The 18,390-nt window shown below is 32.6% G+C and overlaps 1 pseudogene; it reads left to right on the top strand.

Annotated features, from left to right (window-relative positions):
• Positions 1 to 11,892: 11,892 nt before the first annotated feature.
• Positions 11,893 to 13,261, top strand: LOC120143442 (annotated as a pseudogene).
• Positions 13,262 to 18,390: the final 5,129 nt, after the last annotated feature.

The following is an 18,390-nucleotide window of genomic DNA, read 5'->3' as shown; positions in this document are numbered from 1 at the left end:
GTCGATATACTTCTGTAGTGTAGCAATCCATAGCGTATGCGCTTGAATCATCTTGGTTTAGATGAAGAGAAACTTTTATAACATGGCCACACGGATAACCAGATGTTTGTCATTTCATACAACTACACGTTTTTGCATTTAGATCGACAAGCCCATTTAAGTTATTATCCAGTACTTCAAACAAAGTGTTTGAACATGGTTCAACTCTCCATGACGTTGACTTCACAACACGTTTCGTTATCTTTTTTTCACTCCATGGTGTAACACGATGTTCCAATGTTCCTATAAATTTAAATAAATAATACTTAGTAAAATATATGATAAGTTACGAATTTAAAGAAATAATACCTGCATGGTTTCTTTTCTTGTAGTACCACTGTTGAATAGAGGCTCGAAAAAACTCCATTAACATAGTAAGGGTAATTTCTGGGAATGACGACTTAGAGCGTTGATTGATTCTGCACTATTAGACGTCATGAAACCATATCTTGCTCCAAGTTGATGTACTCTTGACCATCTTTCAAACCCGACATCTTCTAGTGTTTGAGCACACTGAGGCAAAACACGTCTTAAACAGTTTATATGCTTATTAAAATCTACTTCCCGATAAGCTTTTACAGTCTTCCAGTATGTTCATTTGTGATTTTTTATACCAACAGACCTTGATTTTAGATTTCTATACAAATGAACACCACAAAGTCCATGAAAAGCATCTGGGAAACACCTTCTAACAGCGTTGTCAATTGAGTTTGCCCTATCGGATATGATTGTCAGATTGCTAATAGGACCTATGCAATCCCTAAGATGCCCCATAAACCATGTCCGTGAATCAGAGGTTTCAGATTTGCCAACCCCGTAAGCTATTGGCAGTATCCCATTGTTAGCATCCATGGCTACTGCTAATAAGTTTACTCCAAGGTATCGACCTTTTAAATGTGCTTCGTCAACTATAATAACTGGGCGCATGCAAGTAATAAACGAACGAATCTACAAAATCATATACACAAGAAATATAATCATTTAAATGTGAAATGCATGTAACTAACAAAAATGAGTCAACAAAATTATATTGATTTACTAAACGCAGCACCAATGGCGATAAACAGCAACTCAAAGCGTCCATCTCTATCTGTTTTGATATGAGTTACCGACCCAGGATTTTTCAGCTTTAAATTGTGACAATAAGCCGACAGTTGGGCAAACGATGCTTCTGGCTACCCCCTCAACAATTCCAAGGCATAACATTTGGCTCTCCAAGATTGAGAATATTAGATACTAATCTTGAGCCGAGCATTCATGTCAGTCATAATTTCATGTCCCCGATATACCCTGCCATTCAAAAACATTAACTCAGCCAGAAAACCACCCAACACCTTTTTGTTTGCCTGTCTATGGTGAGGAAAAACTTGGGTTCTTGAACATGTATGTTTATCAATAAAAGTCCTAACTTGAAACATTTTGCAATCTTTTATCCTCTTTGCAATCATACGCCACGTACAGTTTTTGTCAATCATACACCTTGTTTCAAAACGATCTTTGCTTGATTTGTTAACTTTTAGTTGATAGCCATCTTCCACACATTTCGTATACAAAGCTATCTTCAAGTCTTCATTTGTATCAAAATAATCATCTTTCTTGATACGAATATTTTTTGTGTAACAATCAACTGCTATCTTTACCAACTCTTCTTCCGGTATCTGAAGTAATTCTGGCATATTCCAGTTATACTCCCGTGGCATTTTCTTCGGGGACTTTTCTTTGGGGATTTCTTCTTCTTCTTCTTCTTCTTCAGGGTTATATGAATTACATAATGGATGTTCAACATGGTCATTTACAGTCGTAACTTCCTCCTCATTATCATCAACAACATCTTCCTCGACAATGGTTGTTTCATCATCAAAATTCGGGTATTAACCAATATCAAAATCATTACACGTAGGGTCTGTTTCTTCTTCTGAAAAATCATCAAAATCCGAGTATTGACCAAGATCAAAGTCCGGTTATTGACCAAGATCAAATTTTGAATACTGACTAGTACTCACAATTTTTTCTGTTGGCTCATCATCGTCTAACTAGTCAATACGAAAACCAGAATTTGGTGTTGAAAGTTGATTGGGATTTGGATTAGGGAAATGTTGTAGGTTTTGTGATTGTGTTTGGTATTGGAAATGTGGTGAAACAATATTTGCTTGGTGATGAAATTGTGGTGGAACCATTAAATTTTGAGCACCATAAACTGGGGTTGAAAAACTTAGTTGATTACTACCCGCTACTGACCCAACTTCACTACTTCTAGGTTCAACAACATACAATGTAACATCATCACTTGAAACACTAATGTTAGCAATGAATCGTTCAACATCTTCATTGTCGGTTAACAAATAAATTTTACCATTTCTCTGATAAGATACCCTAAATCCACTTAAGGGCTCTAAATTCAATTTATTTGCAACACGTAACATTAGAGTTTCATAAGTTAACTTTTTTAATGACAATTTTAGTTGAAGATTCATGGGTAAAGGAATATATTATAAAACACCATAAACATTCTCCATGACCCTCCAAAACACAAATCTATCCAAACATGATCAACATTAGATGATTTCATTATTGTAAATTAATTTACTAAACAAACGAGCTGCGAAACTAAAACCTGTTATCGGATGGGGAAGGATGTCGTTGGATATAGGAACGGATGTCACCGGAGAGAGTGATAGATGGAGATGGAATGAGTTGTGATTTAGGGATTTAGGTTATGAGTTGCTGCTGCTGCGTAGTTATATACCCAAAACATTTGTGTTGCGAAACGAAAACCTGTTGCGAATTCAGAAATCGAGTTGCGAATTTGAAATTCAGTATTGCGATAGTCAGAATCTCGTTGCGATAGTCAGATTCGCATTGCGATAGACAGATTGCATTGCGATTTACGTAATCGCATTGCGATATTCCAAATTCGCGTTGCGATTTACGTATTCGCATTGCGAATTAGAAAAATCGCAACGCGAATTTGGAAAAACGCAATGCGGTAGTCAGAATCGCATTGCGAATCTGGAAACTGATTTGCGATACCGGAGATCGCGTTGCGAATTATCGATCGCATTGCGATTTAGTTGGTAATTTTGGAAAATCTAAAAAAAGTTGGTTAAAATCGTATATTATAAGACATTTTTGGTCACTGAGGTTATTTTCTCATTTGTAAAAGCTATAGAATTTTAAAAACTATATAATATATATTATATTTTCAAAATCTGCATGTTTTCAAAAATTAAATATATTAAATATGTTTTCAAAATTTTATATATTTTCAAAAATATATAATATATTATATATATACATTTTCTGAAAATTATATTTTATAGTATATATACCATATATATTTTCGAAAACCATATCTTAAAAAAATATACTATAATATACACATTATATATATACATATACACATTAAAGTTGTATATATGATTAAAATTCGGAACAGTCCTGAACGAAAATGAATTTCTACATTAGACTGTTAAGTTGTTTATTCTAGCCATTTGTTACTTAAGAGCATTTTAGTTGTTTCTATCTTTAAGGAGATCTTTATTTTTTTCATGATTTTACGATGATTTCTGATTATGATACTAGCTTGTTGTATTATTTACTAGCTCAATACATAACTCAGGTTCATTACTGAGTAATGATACTCTAGTTACTCTTATAAAACTTCTCTTCAATATCCCTTGAGTTGGAGGAACGACTTATACGTTCTCAGTTCACTGATGTTCCCAGAGTACATGATTTCACTATTATGTCATGTGAATTACTTATCGTATCGCTTGTCGGTACATCCTTTGCAACTATCCTCATTTTTAATCATTCATTACGTGCTCGACTGAAGATACTTGGACGTATTATGCTTGGTATCATTACTTCGATTGTAACCCACTCATATGAGTGTTTTTAGTCCCCTTGGTCATTTATGTCTCTTACAGGCTAAGTTCTACCATTACAAATAATCCTTAACTCTTACAGGCCTTAACAAGGTTAAATCTAACCATCCAAAATGGGTGGTATCGATACTCTACTTGTAGTATCGATACCCTAGGGTCAAGTATCGATACCCCTATGAGTATCGATACCAAATATGGCTTCTGTTTGGTGAAAATTTGCCCAATATCGATAATACCCCTACAATATCGATACAAATTACCCTCAGTATCGATAATGTAGGGGCAGTATCGATACTCTTCCCTCTCAGTATTGATACTCCTTGTTAGAAATGCTCAAATTTTGTCCCAGTTCATCCAATATCGATTTTGTTCATCTAGTACCAATACTCGAACCCAAAAATACCTTGCTTAAGCTCGACAAATACCCAAACAATCATCCCAAGGATCTTAGTTTGGTTCCTAATCATGTACTAAAGTTTTAAGAAGTCATTTAAGGTCATAAAGTTTCATAAAAACACATGTTTTACTCTAAAAACATCATCAAGTACTAATTTCTTAACAAATCATCATACTTATGAAAGCTTTAACACCACAAAGGATTAGAAATACATTACCTTGATGTTAGAAACTCAAAATGAAGTTCCTTTTTCAACAAGCTTTACTTCCTCCCAATCTTCTTGAAATAAGATGATTTTGACCCCCTTTCTCTAGCCAAAAATCAAAGTTATGAGATTCTAAACATAAAGGATGTTGCTGGAGGGATTAGGGATGAATATGAAACTCAAAGGACACACCTTTAACTATGGAACTTAAGAGGAATAAAGAGAGTGAAATGAGAAGGAATGAAGAAATGAAGAGAATAAGAAGATAAAAAGAGATAGAAGGTATCTCATCTTACAAAATAGGATAATCGCATATTTGGTCATTCCCAATCTTTCTACTATTCAAAAACCCCTTTCTATGGATAATTAGGCCCAATTCCAACCCAATTAAGTCTACACTCGGTCCATCGACTTTAATTACGAATTCCATAAGGTCTAAATAACTTTCGAGTATACTAAAAACTACTAGCCTGTTACACTAATTTACAACGAAACACTTCTCGATTCATCCATATTTTTACCTCATCAACATATAGATTCCCCATAATGCCCTTCCAAATTTTTGAAACCTTCTATTACAATTATGATTAGCAACCTTGATTAACTCTTCTTTGCCATAATTTGCACTAATCATCTTTCTCTACAAAGTTTCCTTCTCTACCAAGAACCTCCACCCTCATTTTGCTATTGATATCGATACTGGAAGAACAATATCGATATTGTTCTTATGAGAAGCAAAAATATGGTGATTTTTAGAGTAGAATCGATACTCATTATAAGAGTATCGATACTCAGGGTCCGATTTCGAGACCAGCAAGGTGGTATCAAAACCAATTTTTTAATGTGTAATTTTTGTATCGGTGCTTAGGGGGTATCGATACCAAGGGTAGAGTATCGATACTAAGGGTAGAGTATCGATACCAAGGGTAGAGTATCGATGCCCCCATAAGAGTATCGATACTTCTCCTTTTTTATAGAAATTTACACTAGGGTATCGATACATTGAGAGGAGTATCGATACTAAAGTGGAAAATATTGATACCAAGAGACTTAGTATCTATACCAGTGTACATTTTTGGGGTGAGGAAAAACTTGGGTTCTTGAACATGTATGTTTATCAATAAAAGTCCTAACTTGAAACATTTTGCAATCTTTTATCCTCTTTGCAATCATACGCCACGTACAGTTTTTGTCAATCATACACCTTGTTTCGAAACGATCTTTGCTTGATTTTTTAACTTTTAGTTGATAGCCATCTTCCACACATTTCGTATACAAAGCTATCTTCACATCTTCCTTTGTATCAAAACAATCATCTTTCTTGATATGAATATTTTTTGTGTAACAATCAACTGCTATCTTTACCAACTCTTCTTCTGGTATCTGAAGTAATTCTGGCATATTCCAGTTATACTCCCGTGGTATTTTCTTCGGGGACTTTTCTTTGGGGATTTCTTCTTCTTCTTCTTCTTCTTCAGGGTTATATGAATTACAGAATGGATGTTCAACATATTCATTTACAGCCGTAACTTCCTCCTCATTATCATCAACAACATCTTCCTCGACAACGGCTGTTTCATCATCAAAATTCGGGTATTGACCAATATCAAAATCATTACAAGCAGGGTCTGTTTCTTCTTCTGAAAAATCATCAAAATCCGAGTATTGACCAAGATCAAAGTCCGGGTATTGACCAATATCAAATTTTGAATACTGACTAGTACTCACAATTTTTTCTGTTGGCTCATCATCGTCTAACTGGTCAATACGAAAACCGAAATTTGGTGCTGAAAGTTGATTGGGATTTGGATTAGGGAAATGTTGTGGGTTTTGAGATTGTGTTTGGTATTGGAAATGTGGTGAAACAATATTTGCTTGGTGATGAAATTGTGGTGGAACCATTAAATTTTGAGCACCATAAACTGGGGTTGAAAAACTTAGTTGATTACTACCCGCTACTGACCCAACTTCACTACTTCTAGGTTCAACAACATACAATGTAACATCATCACTTGAAACACTAATGTAAGCAATGAATCGTTCAACATCTTCATTGTCGGTTAACAAATAAATTTTACCATTTCTCTGATAAGATAGCCTAAATCCACTTAAGGGCTCTAAATTCAATTTATTTGCAACACGTAATATTAGAGTTTCATAAGTTAACTTTTTTAATGACAGTTTTAGTTGAAGATTCATGGGTAAAGGAATATATTGTAAAACACCATGAACATTCTCCCATGACCCTCCAAAACACAAATCTATCCAAACATGATCAACATTAGATGATTTCATTATTGTAAATTAATTTACTAAACAAACGAGCTGCGAAACTAAAACATGTTGCCGGATGGGGAAGGATGTCGTTGGATATAGGAACGGATGTCGTCGGAGAGAGTGATAGATGGAGATGGAATGAGTTGCGATTTAGGGATTTAGGTTATGAGTTATTGCTGCTGCGTAGTTATATACCCAAAACATTTGTGTTGCGAAACTAAAACCTGTTGCGAATTCAGAAATCGAGTTGCGAATTTGAAATTCAGTATTGCGATTGTCAGAATCTCGTTGCGATAGTCAGAATCTCGTTGCGATAGTCAGAATCTCGTTGCGATAGTCAGATTCGCATTGCGATAGTCAGATTCGCATTGCGATTTACGTATTCGCATTGCGATTTACGTAATCGCATTGCGATTTTCCAAATTCGAGTTGCGATTTACGTATTCGCATTGCGAATTAGAAAAATCGCAACGCGAATTAGAAAAACCGCAACGCGAATTTGGAAAATCGCAATGCGGTAGTCAGAATTGCGTTGCGAATCTGGAAACTGATTTGCGATAGCGGAGATCGCGTTGCGAATTATCGATCGCATTGCGATTTAGTTGGTCATTTTGGCAAATCCAAAAAAAGTTGGTTAAAATCGTATATTATAAGGCATTTTTGGTCACTGAGGTTATTTTCTCATTTTTAAAAGCTATAGAATTTTAAAAACTATATAATATATATTATATTTTCAAAATCTGCATGTTTTCAAAAATTAAATATATTAAATATGTTTTCAAAATTTTATATATTTTCAAAAATATATAATATATTATATATATATACATTTTCTGAAAATTATTTTATAGTATATATACCATATATATTTTCGAAAACCATATCTTCAAAAAATATACTATAATATACACATTATATATATACATATACACATTAAAGTTGTATATATGATTAAAATTCGGAACAGTCCTGAACGAAAATGAATGTCTACATTAGACTGTTAAGTTGTTTATTCTAGCCATTTGTTATTTAATAGCATTTTAGTTGTTTCTATCTTTAAGGAGATCTTTATTTATTTTCATGATTTTACGATGATTTCTGATTATGATACTAGCTTGTTGTATTATTTACTAGCTCAATACATAACTCAGGTTCATTACTGAGTAATGATACTCTAGTTACTCTTATAAAACTTCTCTTAAATATCCCTTGAGTTGGAGGAACGACTTATACGTTCTCAGTTCACTGATGTTCCTAGAGTACATGATTTCACTATTATGTCATGTGAATTACTTATCGTATCGCTTGTCGGTACATCCTTTGTAACTATCCTCATTTTTAATCATTCATTACGTGCTCGACTGAAGATACTTGGACGTATTATGCTTGGTATCATTACTTCGATTGTAACCCACTCATATGAGTGTTTTTAGTCCCCTTGGTCATTTATGTCTCTTACAAGCTAAGTTCTACCATTACAAATAATCCTTAACTTTACGGGCCTTAACAAGGTTAAATCTAACCATCCAAAATGGGTGGTATCGATACTCTACTTGTAGTATCGATACCCTAGGGTCAAGTATCGATACCCCTATGAGTATCGATACCAAATATGGCTTCAGTTTGGTGAAAATTTGCCCAATATCGATAATACCCCTACAATATCGATACCAAGTACCCTCAGTATCGATACTGTAGGGGCAGTATCGATACTCTTCCCTCTCAGTATTGATACTCCTTGTTAGAAATGCTCAAATTTTGTCCCAGTTCATCCAATATCGATATTGTTCATATAGTACCAATACTCGAACCCAAAAATGCCTTACTTAAGCTCAAAAAATACCCAAAAAATCATCCCAAGGATCTTAGTTTGGTTCCTAATCATGTACTAAAGTTTTAAGAAGTCATTTAAGGTCATAAAGTTTCATAAAAACACATGTTTTACTCTAAAAACATCATCAAGTACTAATTTCTTAACAAATCATCATACTTATGAAAGCTTTAACACCACAAAGGATTAGAAATACATTACCTTGATGTTAGAAACTCAAAATGAAGTTCCTTTTTCAACAAGCTTTACTTCCTCCCAATCTTCTTGAAATAAGATGATTTTGACCCCCTTTCTCTAGCCAAAAATCAAAGTTATGAGATTCTAAACATAAAGGATGTTGCTGGAGGGATTAGGGATGAATATGAAACTCAAAGGACACACCTTTAACTATGGAACTTAAGAGGAATAAAGAGAGTGAAATGAGAAGGAATGAAGAAATGAAGAGAATAAGAAGATAAAAAGAGATAGAAGGTATCTCATCTTACAAAATAGGATAATCGCATATTTGGTCATTCCCCATCTTTCTACTATTCAAAAACCCCTTTCTATGGATAATTAGGCCCAATTCCAACCCAATTAAGTCTACACTCGGTCCAACGACTTTAATTACGAATTCCATAAGGTCTAAATAACTTTCGAGTATACTAAAACCTACTAGCCTGTTACACTAATTTACAACGAAACACTTCTCGATTCATCCATATTTTTACCTTATCAACATGTAGATTCCCCATAACGCCCTTCCAAATTGTTGAAACCTTCTATTACAATTATGATTAGCAATCTTGATTAACTCTTCTTTGCCATACTTTGCACTAATCATCTTTCTCTACAAAGTTTCCTTCTCTACCAAGAACCTCCACCCTCATTTTGCTATTGATATCGATACTGGAAGAACAATATCGATATTGTTCTTATGAGAAGCAAAAATATGGTGATTTTTAGAGTAGAATCGATACTCATTATAAGAGTATCGATACTCAGGGTCCGATTTCGAGACCAGCAAGGTGGTATTAAAACCAATTTTTTAATGTATAATTTTTGTATCGGTGCTTAGGGGGTATCGATACCAAGGGTAGGGTATCGATACTAAGGGTAGAGTATCGATACCAAGGGTAGAGTATCGATGCCCCCATAAGAGTATCGATACTTCTCCTTTTTTATAGAAATTTACACTAGGGTATCGATACATTGAGAGGAGTATCGATACTAAAGTGGAAAAATATTGATACCAAGAGACTTAGTATCTATACCAGTGTACATTTTTGGGGTGAATTTCTCAAGGGTTTTTAAAAAGATATGAGGTTTCCCAAAAGCTCTATAATCACTCTAAATAAGACTACAAGTGAGAACAAGAATAATGATTAATTACAGTTAGAAACAAGATAAATTAGGTTGACATAAAACTAGCCTTGTTTGAATACTCAGGAAATGATCAAGACACCCGGGTTGCTTTAGTAAATGATACTAGTATCGAGAAATAGAATCAATTCGGATATCCTTTGGGAGCATGCGAGGAACTTTAAACTGACTAAATAGGGTCGAGGCCTGACACTCGCAAGACGTAGGTTAGTCGGGGGTGTTGTGTACCCTCAGTCGCACCATGATGTTTACCATAGAGTAGAGAGTGAGTATACGATTATACTCACTATTGCATTATTCTTGATAGCTTGAGCATTTGATGAACACATTTAGTATGATGTAGTTGTTAGTGTGACATTGGGCTAGTGAGCTCAGCGTTTGGAATTTTTTCCATTACGCAGATTAATATGATGAGCACTTGAGGAGTCTTTTGAGCAGTCAAGATCCAAACCGAGTTCAGAGCAGAGTACGTCTCGAGTATTTCTATAGAGGGTATGTATATTTATAGACCCTGTTTGTATATTGAGTCATAACTTTATTTGAAAAGTTTGTATATATATTTTGATATATTTATTTTGGGAGCTTCCCATGTAAAATTTTATTTACAATTTATGGATGGATTTCTTTATTGAATGGTTTAAAATTGTCATTTTTAATTAAGAAATTAAGAAAACTTTTGGGTTAGTCACTCCGGTGGTTCCATGTGGCATTATAATCGATCGACTGTATGTCGTATTGGTTTAGATTGTTTACAAGTATCCATTTAATCGTTGAGGTCGTTTGCTTCATGTTATTCACTGTATATTCTGAAAATAAATAAATATAAATAATCGAAGATAGTGTCAATATTTTTTGTTAATACTTGACATTTGTACGTCCAAACATGATTTGATTAATTTTTAAATAATATATAATTTTATAATATTTTCATAATTTTAAAAATTAATGAAAATTTAAATATTTTTGTAAATTTTATTATTTTTTTTCAAAAAAATATTCTCGGTCCAAATCCAAAATTTCTAAGAAATTTTTATATATTTTTTCTATTTATTTTTTTATGTTTTCACGTGTAATTGTAGTGTTATTATAATATTATTACAAGTGAAGCTAATAATATTTGGAATTAGAATACAAATTAATTTTACATTTAGATTTTACACGTATTTAAAAATGAATAAAAATGCATAAATTAACTTACTTCAGTAGTTAAAGGAATAATTGTTGTTCCTAGAGGTCATGGGTTCGAGCACCAACAGCTGTAGCAGGGTGATTAAACATTCATTGTCAACTGATCGAGAGGATATAGAACATATATTACTTTATAATCATTTTATCTTAATAAAAAAATAAATAAAAAATATTGGAGTAACTAATAATAATCAGGAAAGGTATACCGCTATAAATTCATAATCTTTAAATTAAATGATTTGAGGGAAGATGAAATTTTGTCACTAAACCCATATTTTCCAGCCTTTGATATCACATGAAATACTTGCCAACCACCGCAAGTCTTTTATTAATATCAGCCGAATTAATACAAATTTTTTACTTTAATTAAATGATTTGAGGGAAGATGAAATTTTGTCACTAAACCCATATTTTCCAGCCTTTGATTATCACATGAAATTACTTGCCAACCACCGCAAGTCTTTTGTAAACCTGGTGTGCATGGATTAGCTAATTAAACAAGGTTTCAGCAGAAATTTTAGATGACTAATCTATTCTTGAAACCGTCACGTGGTTTTGTCGGTATTAGGTGGATTAAATGGTAACAGATGCCAAAGTGTGTTGAAATAATCCCTGGCCCACACCATTTTGTCTTCTTCTCTATCGCCCTCCATTTAAATTAGCAGCCTCTCAAAACTAAAAAATTCCATTCATATCATATCTTCTCTTCTCTGAAATGTTTCAGAATTTTGAGGCAAAACTTCTCAATTTCATCGCTGAATTTTTACATATACGTAGACTTGAAGGGTGCATCGATGGAGAGCACCGACTCCTCGAGTGGCTCGCAGCAGCCTAACCTGCCACCGGGGTTCAGGTTCCACCCCACGGACGAGGAACTAGTGGTTCACTATCTCAAGAAAAAGGCTAGCTCTGATCCTTTGCCAGTTGCAATTATTGCAGAGGTAGATTTATACAAATTTGATCCATGGGAATTACCAGGTAAAAACCCAATCTTTGTATGGAAAATTTGTTTAAAGTTGGTACTTAGAATATACATATAGGAGTATGAACGATGGTTAATGGTGTTTGGATTTTCCAGCAAAGGCGACGTTTGGTGAGCAAGAATGGTACTTCTTTAGTCCAAGAGACCGGAAGTATCCGAACGGAGTCCGTCCGAACAGGGCGGCCACTTCGGGTTATTGGAAGGCTACCGGAACCGATAAGCCGGTATTGACTTCCGGTGGGACTCAAAAGGTTGGTGTGAAGAAGGCACTAGTTTTCTATGGAGGGAAGCCCCCTAAGGGGATTAAAACTAGTTGGATTATGCATGAATATAGGCTGGCTGACAATAAGAGTAACAAGAGACCACCTGGATATGACTTTAGCAACAAGAAAAACTCATTAAGGGTAATCACTTTTTTGTTTTGTTTGATTGTTTGAAAACAGATTTGTGTGTTAATTAGATTTCCTTTTTGTTTCAAATAGCTTGATGATTGGGTGCTATGTCGAATCTACAAGAAAAACAACATGCAGAGAACATTGGACCATGATAAGGATGACTTCATTGATGACATGTTTGGTCCAATACATCCTTCAATACCAGTTGGTACCCAAAATAATCCCAAGTTTCAGTTCCCAACAAAGGGTACAAGCTTTGGCACATTACTTGAACATAGGGAGCATAGCCTGTTGGATGGAATGCTGGGGAGTGTTGATGGGATCAACAATGGTTCGATATCTATGGTTAATCCACTCAGGAGGAGTCTACCTCTACCATCACCTTTTTGGACCGACCAAACCGCAACTGAGCCACCTACAAGCAAGAGATTCCATGGGGAAAGTCATGATGAAAGCTTGGAGAAGATGGATGGAAATGGTTCAATTGCCACTCTGCTTAACCAGCTACCACAAAGTACTCCACTGCAGCAGCAGCAGCAGCAACAACAACAACAATGATGGGGTCGATGGGAGACGAGATTTACCGGCCTCCATTTCAACTTCCAGGAATCAACTGGTACTCATAATTCAGTTCCAGGTAGTAAGTACTCCATAGATATACCATTTATACCTTAAAAAAGTTGAAAAATCAAACTTTTCAAAATAGTACCTTGGAAGCTGCTAGTGTCATGTAACGTAGTTTTTGATACTGTTGCCAAATAGTGATGAACCATTTGGATTGGGATAAAGATTGATATTTTGATTCTTAGGAATGTGAGTAGAAAACACTTCATTAGATGAACCAGGCCTGAATGTTTCTTTCAGGGTAGTGACTGCAAAATTTCATCAATTGAGGGTCATAGATGTATAGGAAAAATCAATTTTATAATATATAGATATAGATATATTTTATACATAGCGTTTGATGTTTAATATGTAGAAGATGCAAAGAATGATGGAATATTTTGCTTTTAGGATACAACCTATTGAAATCTTGTATGCAAATCATTGCTGTTGTAGAACTTTATAAATATTGATGCACATATTTAATGATACACCGGTTATGGCATGTCCATATCAAACTCTGTTTCATTTCGTGTGTATATACAGTGGCGGAGTGACTGTTTGACGTGTCTACTCTGAAATCCGAATTTTCTTCGATTAGTTACTTATTTTATAGATAGTGACTATCATGAAAATTGTATCCTCCCTGAAATATGAAAAAAAATATTAGTTATTTATTTTAAGACAGTGTCTACCCTGAAATTTTATTTGTATCCATCTCATTTAAAAAATTATGTTATTAATATATGTGTGATCATCCTGAAAAATATTTTTACATCCTCTCATTTATATATATATATATATATATAATCAGATCATGGTTTGCATTTGAAGACATGGTTCTCTTTTATGGTTCCTCTCCATAAACCCTAGAGGGTAAAAGCTTAAAATTTCATTCTCTTTCAACCATTTTCATCTTCTTCCTCTTCTTTCCAAATAGCTAGCTAGGTTTATGAAGATCACTTAACATTTTCTTTAAAAAAAACATAATGACTAACACAATTTAATATTACTTTTCCTGTTCGATTTATTTATTGAATCTCAACAATAATACTAGTATTGACTAATAATATAATTAAATAATATCATTAGCAATTCTAGGTAACCAACACCCAGGAATTCGTTGATGAGAGCTAACGTATATGAGGCCATATTACTATTTTTTATTTTTTATTTTCCATCATTGTGACATATATCAATCGAATAAAATAATATATATACATACAAAAAAATATAAAAAAAATATAACACGTATACACGTACATGTCTAAAATAAATAGATAATCAACGTGTAATTTTTTTTCAATGTAAAGTGATATATATATATATGTGTAGAGACATATTTTTAGTTTTCATTATTTTTCAAGCTGTGGTTGTTTTTCTTCTTTTCCTTCCCCTTTTAACTTGACAAAGATGGCTGATCTTTTAGACAATGAAAGATAACAATTTTGAAAATGTTGTAGTAAAGAAAGAATTTTATTTTATTTCCTTTTTCAAACAATATGAAAATAGGGTTTAATTAAGAGAGAATAACTTGTTGCCTAAGTTTTGAGAGTGTTAATGTTCAAGAGCAATATGAAAAATAAATCTAAATGCTTTAGCCAATTGATAAAAGATGTGAATTCATTAAGCGATCTCAATAATAAAAATGGGTGTTGTTTTCCATAGAGATCTTAGGTTTAAACAATTGTGTCTGTAACTTATAAGTGTCCATTATTAATTGACTAAAAATTCAAATAAATATTACCTTATGATTAGTTGATTATCCCCAAATTAATAAAAAAAAATCTTAGACAAATTTAAAACAATATGAAAAAATATTTTAAAAACCTTCAATTAAATAGTTTTTAAATGTATATCTTATAAAATTTAATTATTTAAAATATTTAAAACAATCATGGTCAAATTTAAAAAAAAAATTTGATTCAAAATTTTAAAATTATAATTAGTTGGATTAAATATTTTGATTTAAACACCTTATAAGTCTTTGATAATTTTAAAATTGAGTAAATTGATCCCTCTAGAAAGAGAAGAGTAATTTTTTAATGTATATATATATTTTTGATTAATTTAGGATGATTACAAGCGGTTGTATATGTTCTAAAGACTCTCAAGTATCTGACAACGAACACTCAAATATCTTGCAGTCGTTAGTGCTCAAATCCGGAACCTCTAGAGATAACAACTATCTATTTAATCATTGAGGTCGCTTGATTCGTATTATTCAATGTATGTTTTGAGAGTGTTAGTGTTCAAGAGTAATATGAAAAATAAATCTAAATGCTTTAGCCAATTGATAAAATGTGAATTCATTAAGCGATCTCATAAAGATCTCAGGTTCGAGCAACTGCGTTTGTAACTTGTATATGTCCATTATTAATTGGTTAAAAATTCAAATAATTACTCCCAAATTAATCAAAAAAATCTTTTAAAAATAGATAAATTTTAAAAATATATGTCAAAAATAAAAACAGTATAGTCAAAGATATAAGAATTTGGATGTCATTTTCTTTTCATTAGATTGATTAGGCACAACAAAGTATATTCCAGGTCATAAAATTTGACACCAAAAGGCTACCTCACAAATTAAATGAACCTTTTTGTTTTTCTTATGGCTCAAAGAGAATATGGGACCATTTCACTGTCATCAAATTGAATCATTATCTTAAAACCGCACAAATTAAAAGCCCATTAATTACATTCCTTTCTAAGGCAAGCGTACAAACAACTTCATTAAATTTCATATCATTAGTGAGTAATTTTGGAATACATATTGGAAAACCGATGTAATGGGTTATCATCTTAATTTGTGGACAACGCTATCACACGATTAAAACCCTAGAAATCTCCTTTAAACATAAGATTTATTTTTACCATTAAAATCTGTTTTCACATGCTCAATTGAAATTGTTTTTCGGGTTTGTGTGTAATACGTAAATACATACATATCAATGTATATCACTGCGTGTCTTGTACGTATATGTTCACACAGGTAACAAAAATGATCTACGTAAATATGACTTAATATTAGATTTAGGGTAAACTACGTACTCAATCACCCAACTATTCCCGTAGTTTTGTTTTGGTAAATTACGTAGTTTTGTTTTTAAATCATACTTAAAATTACGTTTTGATTTCATATTGGTCAACCGCAATTAAAAAAATTAACAATGATATTGATGTGTCACCATAAGATAGTGTCACGTCATAATTGAAAAAGTAAAAGAAAAAATTGACATGTCAGTAGTTCTATTTATTTTTTAACGACGGGTGACCACAATGGAATAGAAACATAATTTTAGGTATGAATTTGAATAAAAAGTTTAGTGGCCAAAACGTAACTACGATAATGATTGGGTGACTAAACACATTTAACCTAGGTTTGAAATGTAAAAAATGCCTTTAACTTGTAAACTCGTCCGAGTAATTGAGATTTCACTCATAAAAGATGTTTGACTTTAAAAAAAGAAGAGATAATGGTTGAATCATGAATGTTGATAATGTACGACCCCATTTATGAAGAAACAATACTCATGATCAATATCTAAAGGAAATATATTCGTTCTTTTTAAAAATGTTCTGAAATGAGATGTTTTGGTTTTTCTAAGACAACATTTTTAACAGCAACATAATAAAACTATTTATTTTCTATGTACTTATTTTATAATTATTGCTAATAAATTTATTTTGTAGAAGCATTTTTTAACAATATAAGTGACTTTAGTGGTAAAAGGAATGTTATTTTTCATAAAGATTTTGGATTAGAGTAACTATATCTGTGGGGGTGTGTGTGCATTGTTAAGAAAGTTATAAATGAATATTATCTTGCAATCACCAGCCCGTCCATTGGTAAGTATCATAGGGCCCTAAAATTTAAGGGGTCCCACACTTTGAGAGAGAACAAATCTTCTAACCTATAAAATATTATTTTCTCTTGACAATATTTAACAAAAAAACAACTTTCTAATTTCTCTCTTATTATCTCAAAAATTCATTGCAATAAATTATTTATAAAATTAACCAAATTTATGGTGTTTATGAACAAAAAATTCTTATGTCCATTATAGTTTCAATCTTTTTAAATTTTGATATTTTACATTTTCACCTTATTATAATATATTTTAGGATCCTCGTTTTAATAAAGTAGCACAAGATTCACATATTTTTTAATCACCCAAATATTATTTTCTCTTGACAATTTTAACAAAAAACAACTTTCTAATTTCTCTCTTATTATCTCAAAAATTCATTGCAATAAATTATTTATAAAAATTAACCAAATTTATGGTGTTTATGAACAAAAAATTCTTATGTCCATTATAGTTTCAATCTTTTAAATTTTGATATTTTACATTTTCACCTTATTATATATTTTAGATCCTCGTTTTAATAAAGTAGCACAAGATTCACATATTTTTTAATCACCCTACACTATTAAAAAATTTAAAATAATAATAGAAAAACATCTTTAATTTACATGGCTTTCCTCCTTTTCTTTTAAATTTTTTGGTTGCCCCCATTTCCAAGGTTTCGCCTTAACTAATCTAGACACCCGGGTGGACATTGGTGGGTGAGTCTCCAAGCAAGATTTTCTTCATACACAATGACTTAAACCTGAGACCTTGCTTAAGTGTTTTCTTACCTAGATCTTTTTAATCGCTGCAGCGAATCATGGTCTGGGTATGAAAACTCTTTATGAAGAAGACAGAGTTGACATACTTCGAGTGTAAGAAGTAATGCCATAAGTTATTTGTCATAGGAAGAGTAATTCAATTGTGTAACGTTCAAATTCTCGCTAAAGTAAGTGATAGGTTTCCTTTCACGCATAAGAATTATGTTTATGCCTATACCTGAAGCATCACATTCCAACTCGAAGGTGTTAGAAAATCGGGAAGATAGAGAATGGGTGCAGAATTTAGTTTTTGGCAGTTTGAATGCATCTTGTTGTTGTGGTTCCCATTTGAATTCAAATGACTTCTTGATTATTTTCTTCAAAGGTGTAGCAATAGTGGAAAAATCCTTGACAAAGCTTTTATCGACGTGGATGAGAACTTCAAGTGCCTTAATTTACACGAAAGAGAACAAGTATGTTAGAATATCATTAAAATGAGTACATCATACTTTCCATTGGATTCTTGAACATTGTGATTCATTATTGAGATGACACAATGACTAAGGCTTTCATGGATGTAGCCTTTCTGTAGTGAATCTAAGTCTTTGGTTC

The sequence above is a fragment of the Hibiscus syriacus genome, unplaced genomic scaffold (genome assembly GCF_006381635.1).
Source record: "Hibiscus syriacus cultivar Baekdansim isolate YM2019G1 unplaced genomic scaffold, ASM638163v2 tig00110847_pilon, whole genome shotgun sequence".
NCBI lineage: Eukaryota > Viridiplantae > Streptophyta > Magnoliopsida > Malvales > Malvaceae > Hibiscus > Hibiscus syriacus.
This window is presented reverse-complemented; position numbering and strand designations above follow the sequence as displayed.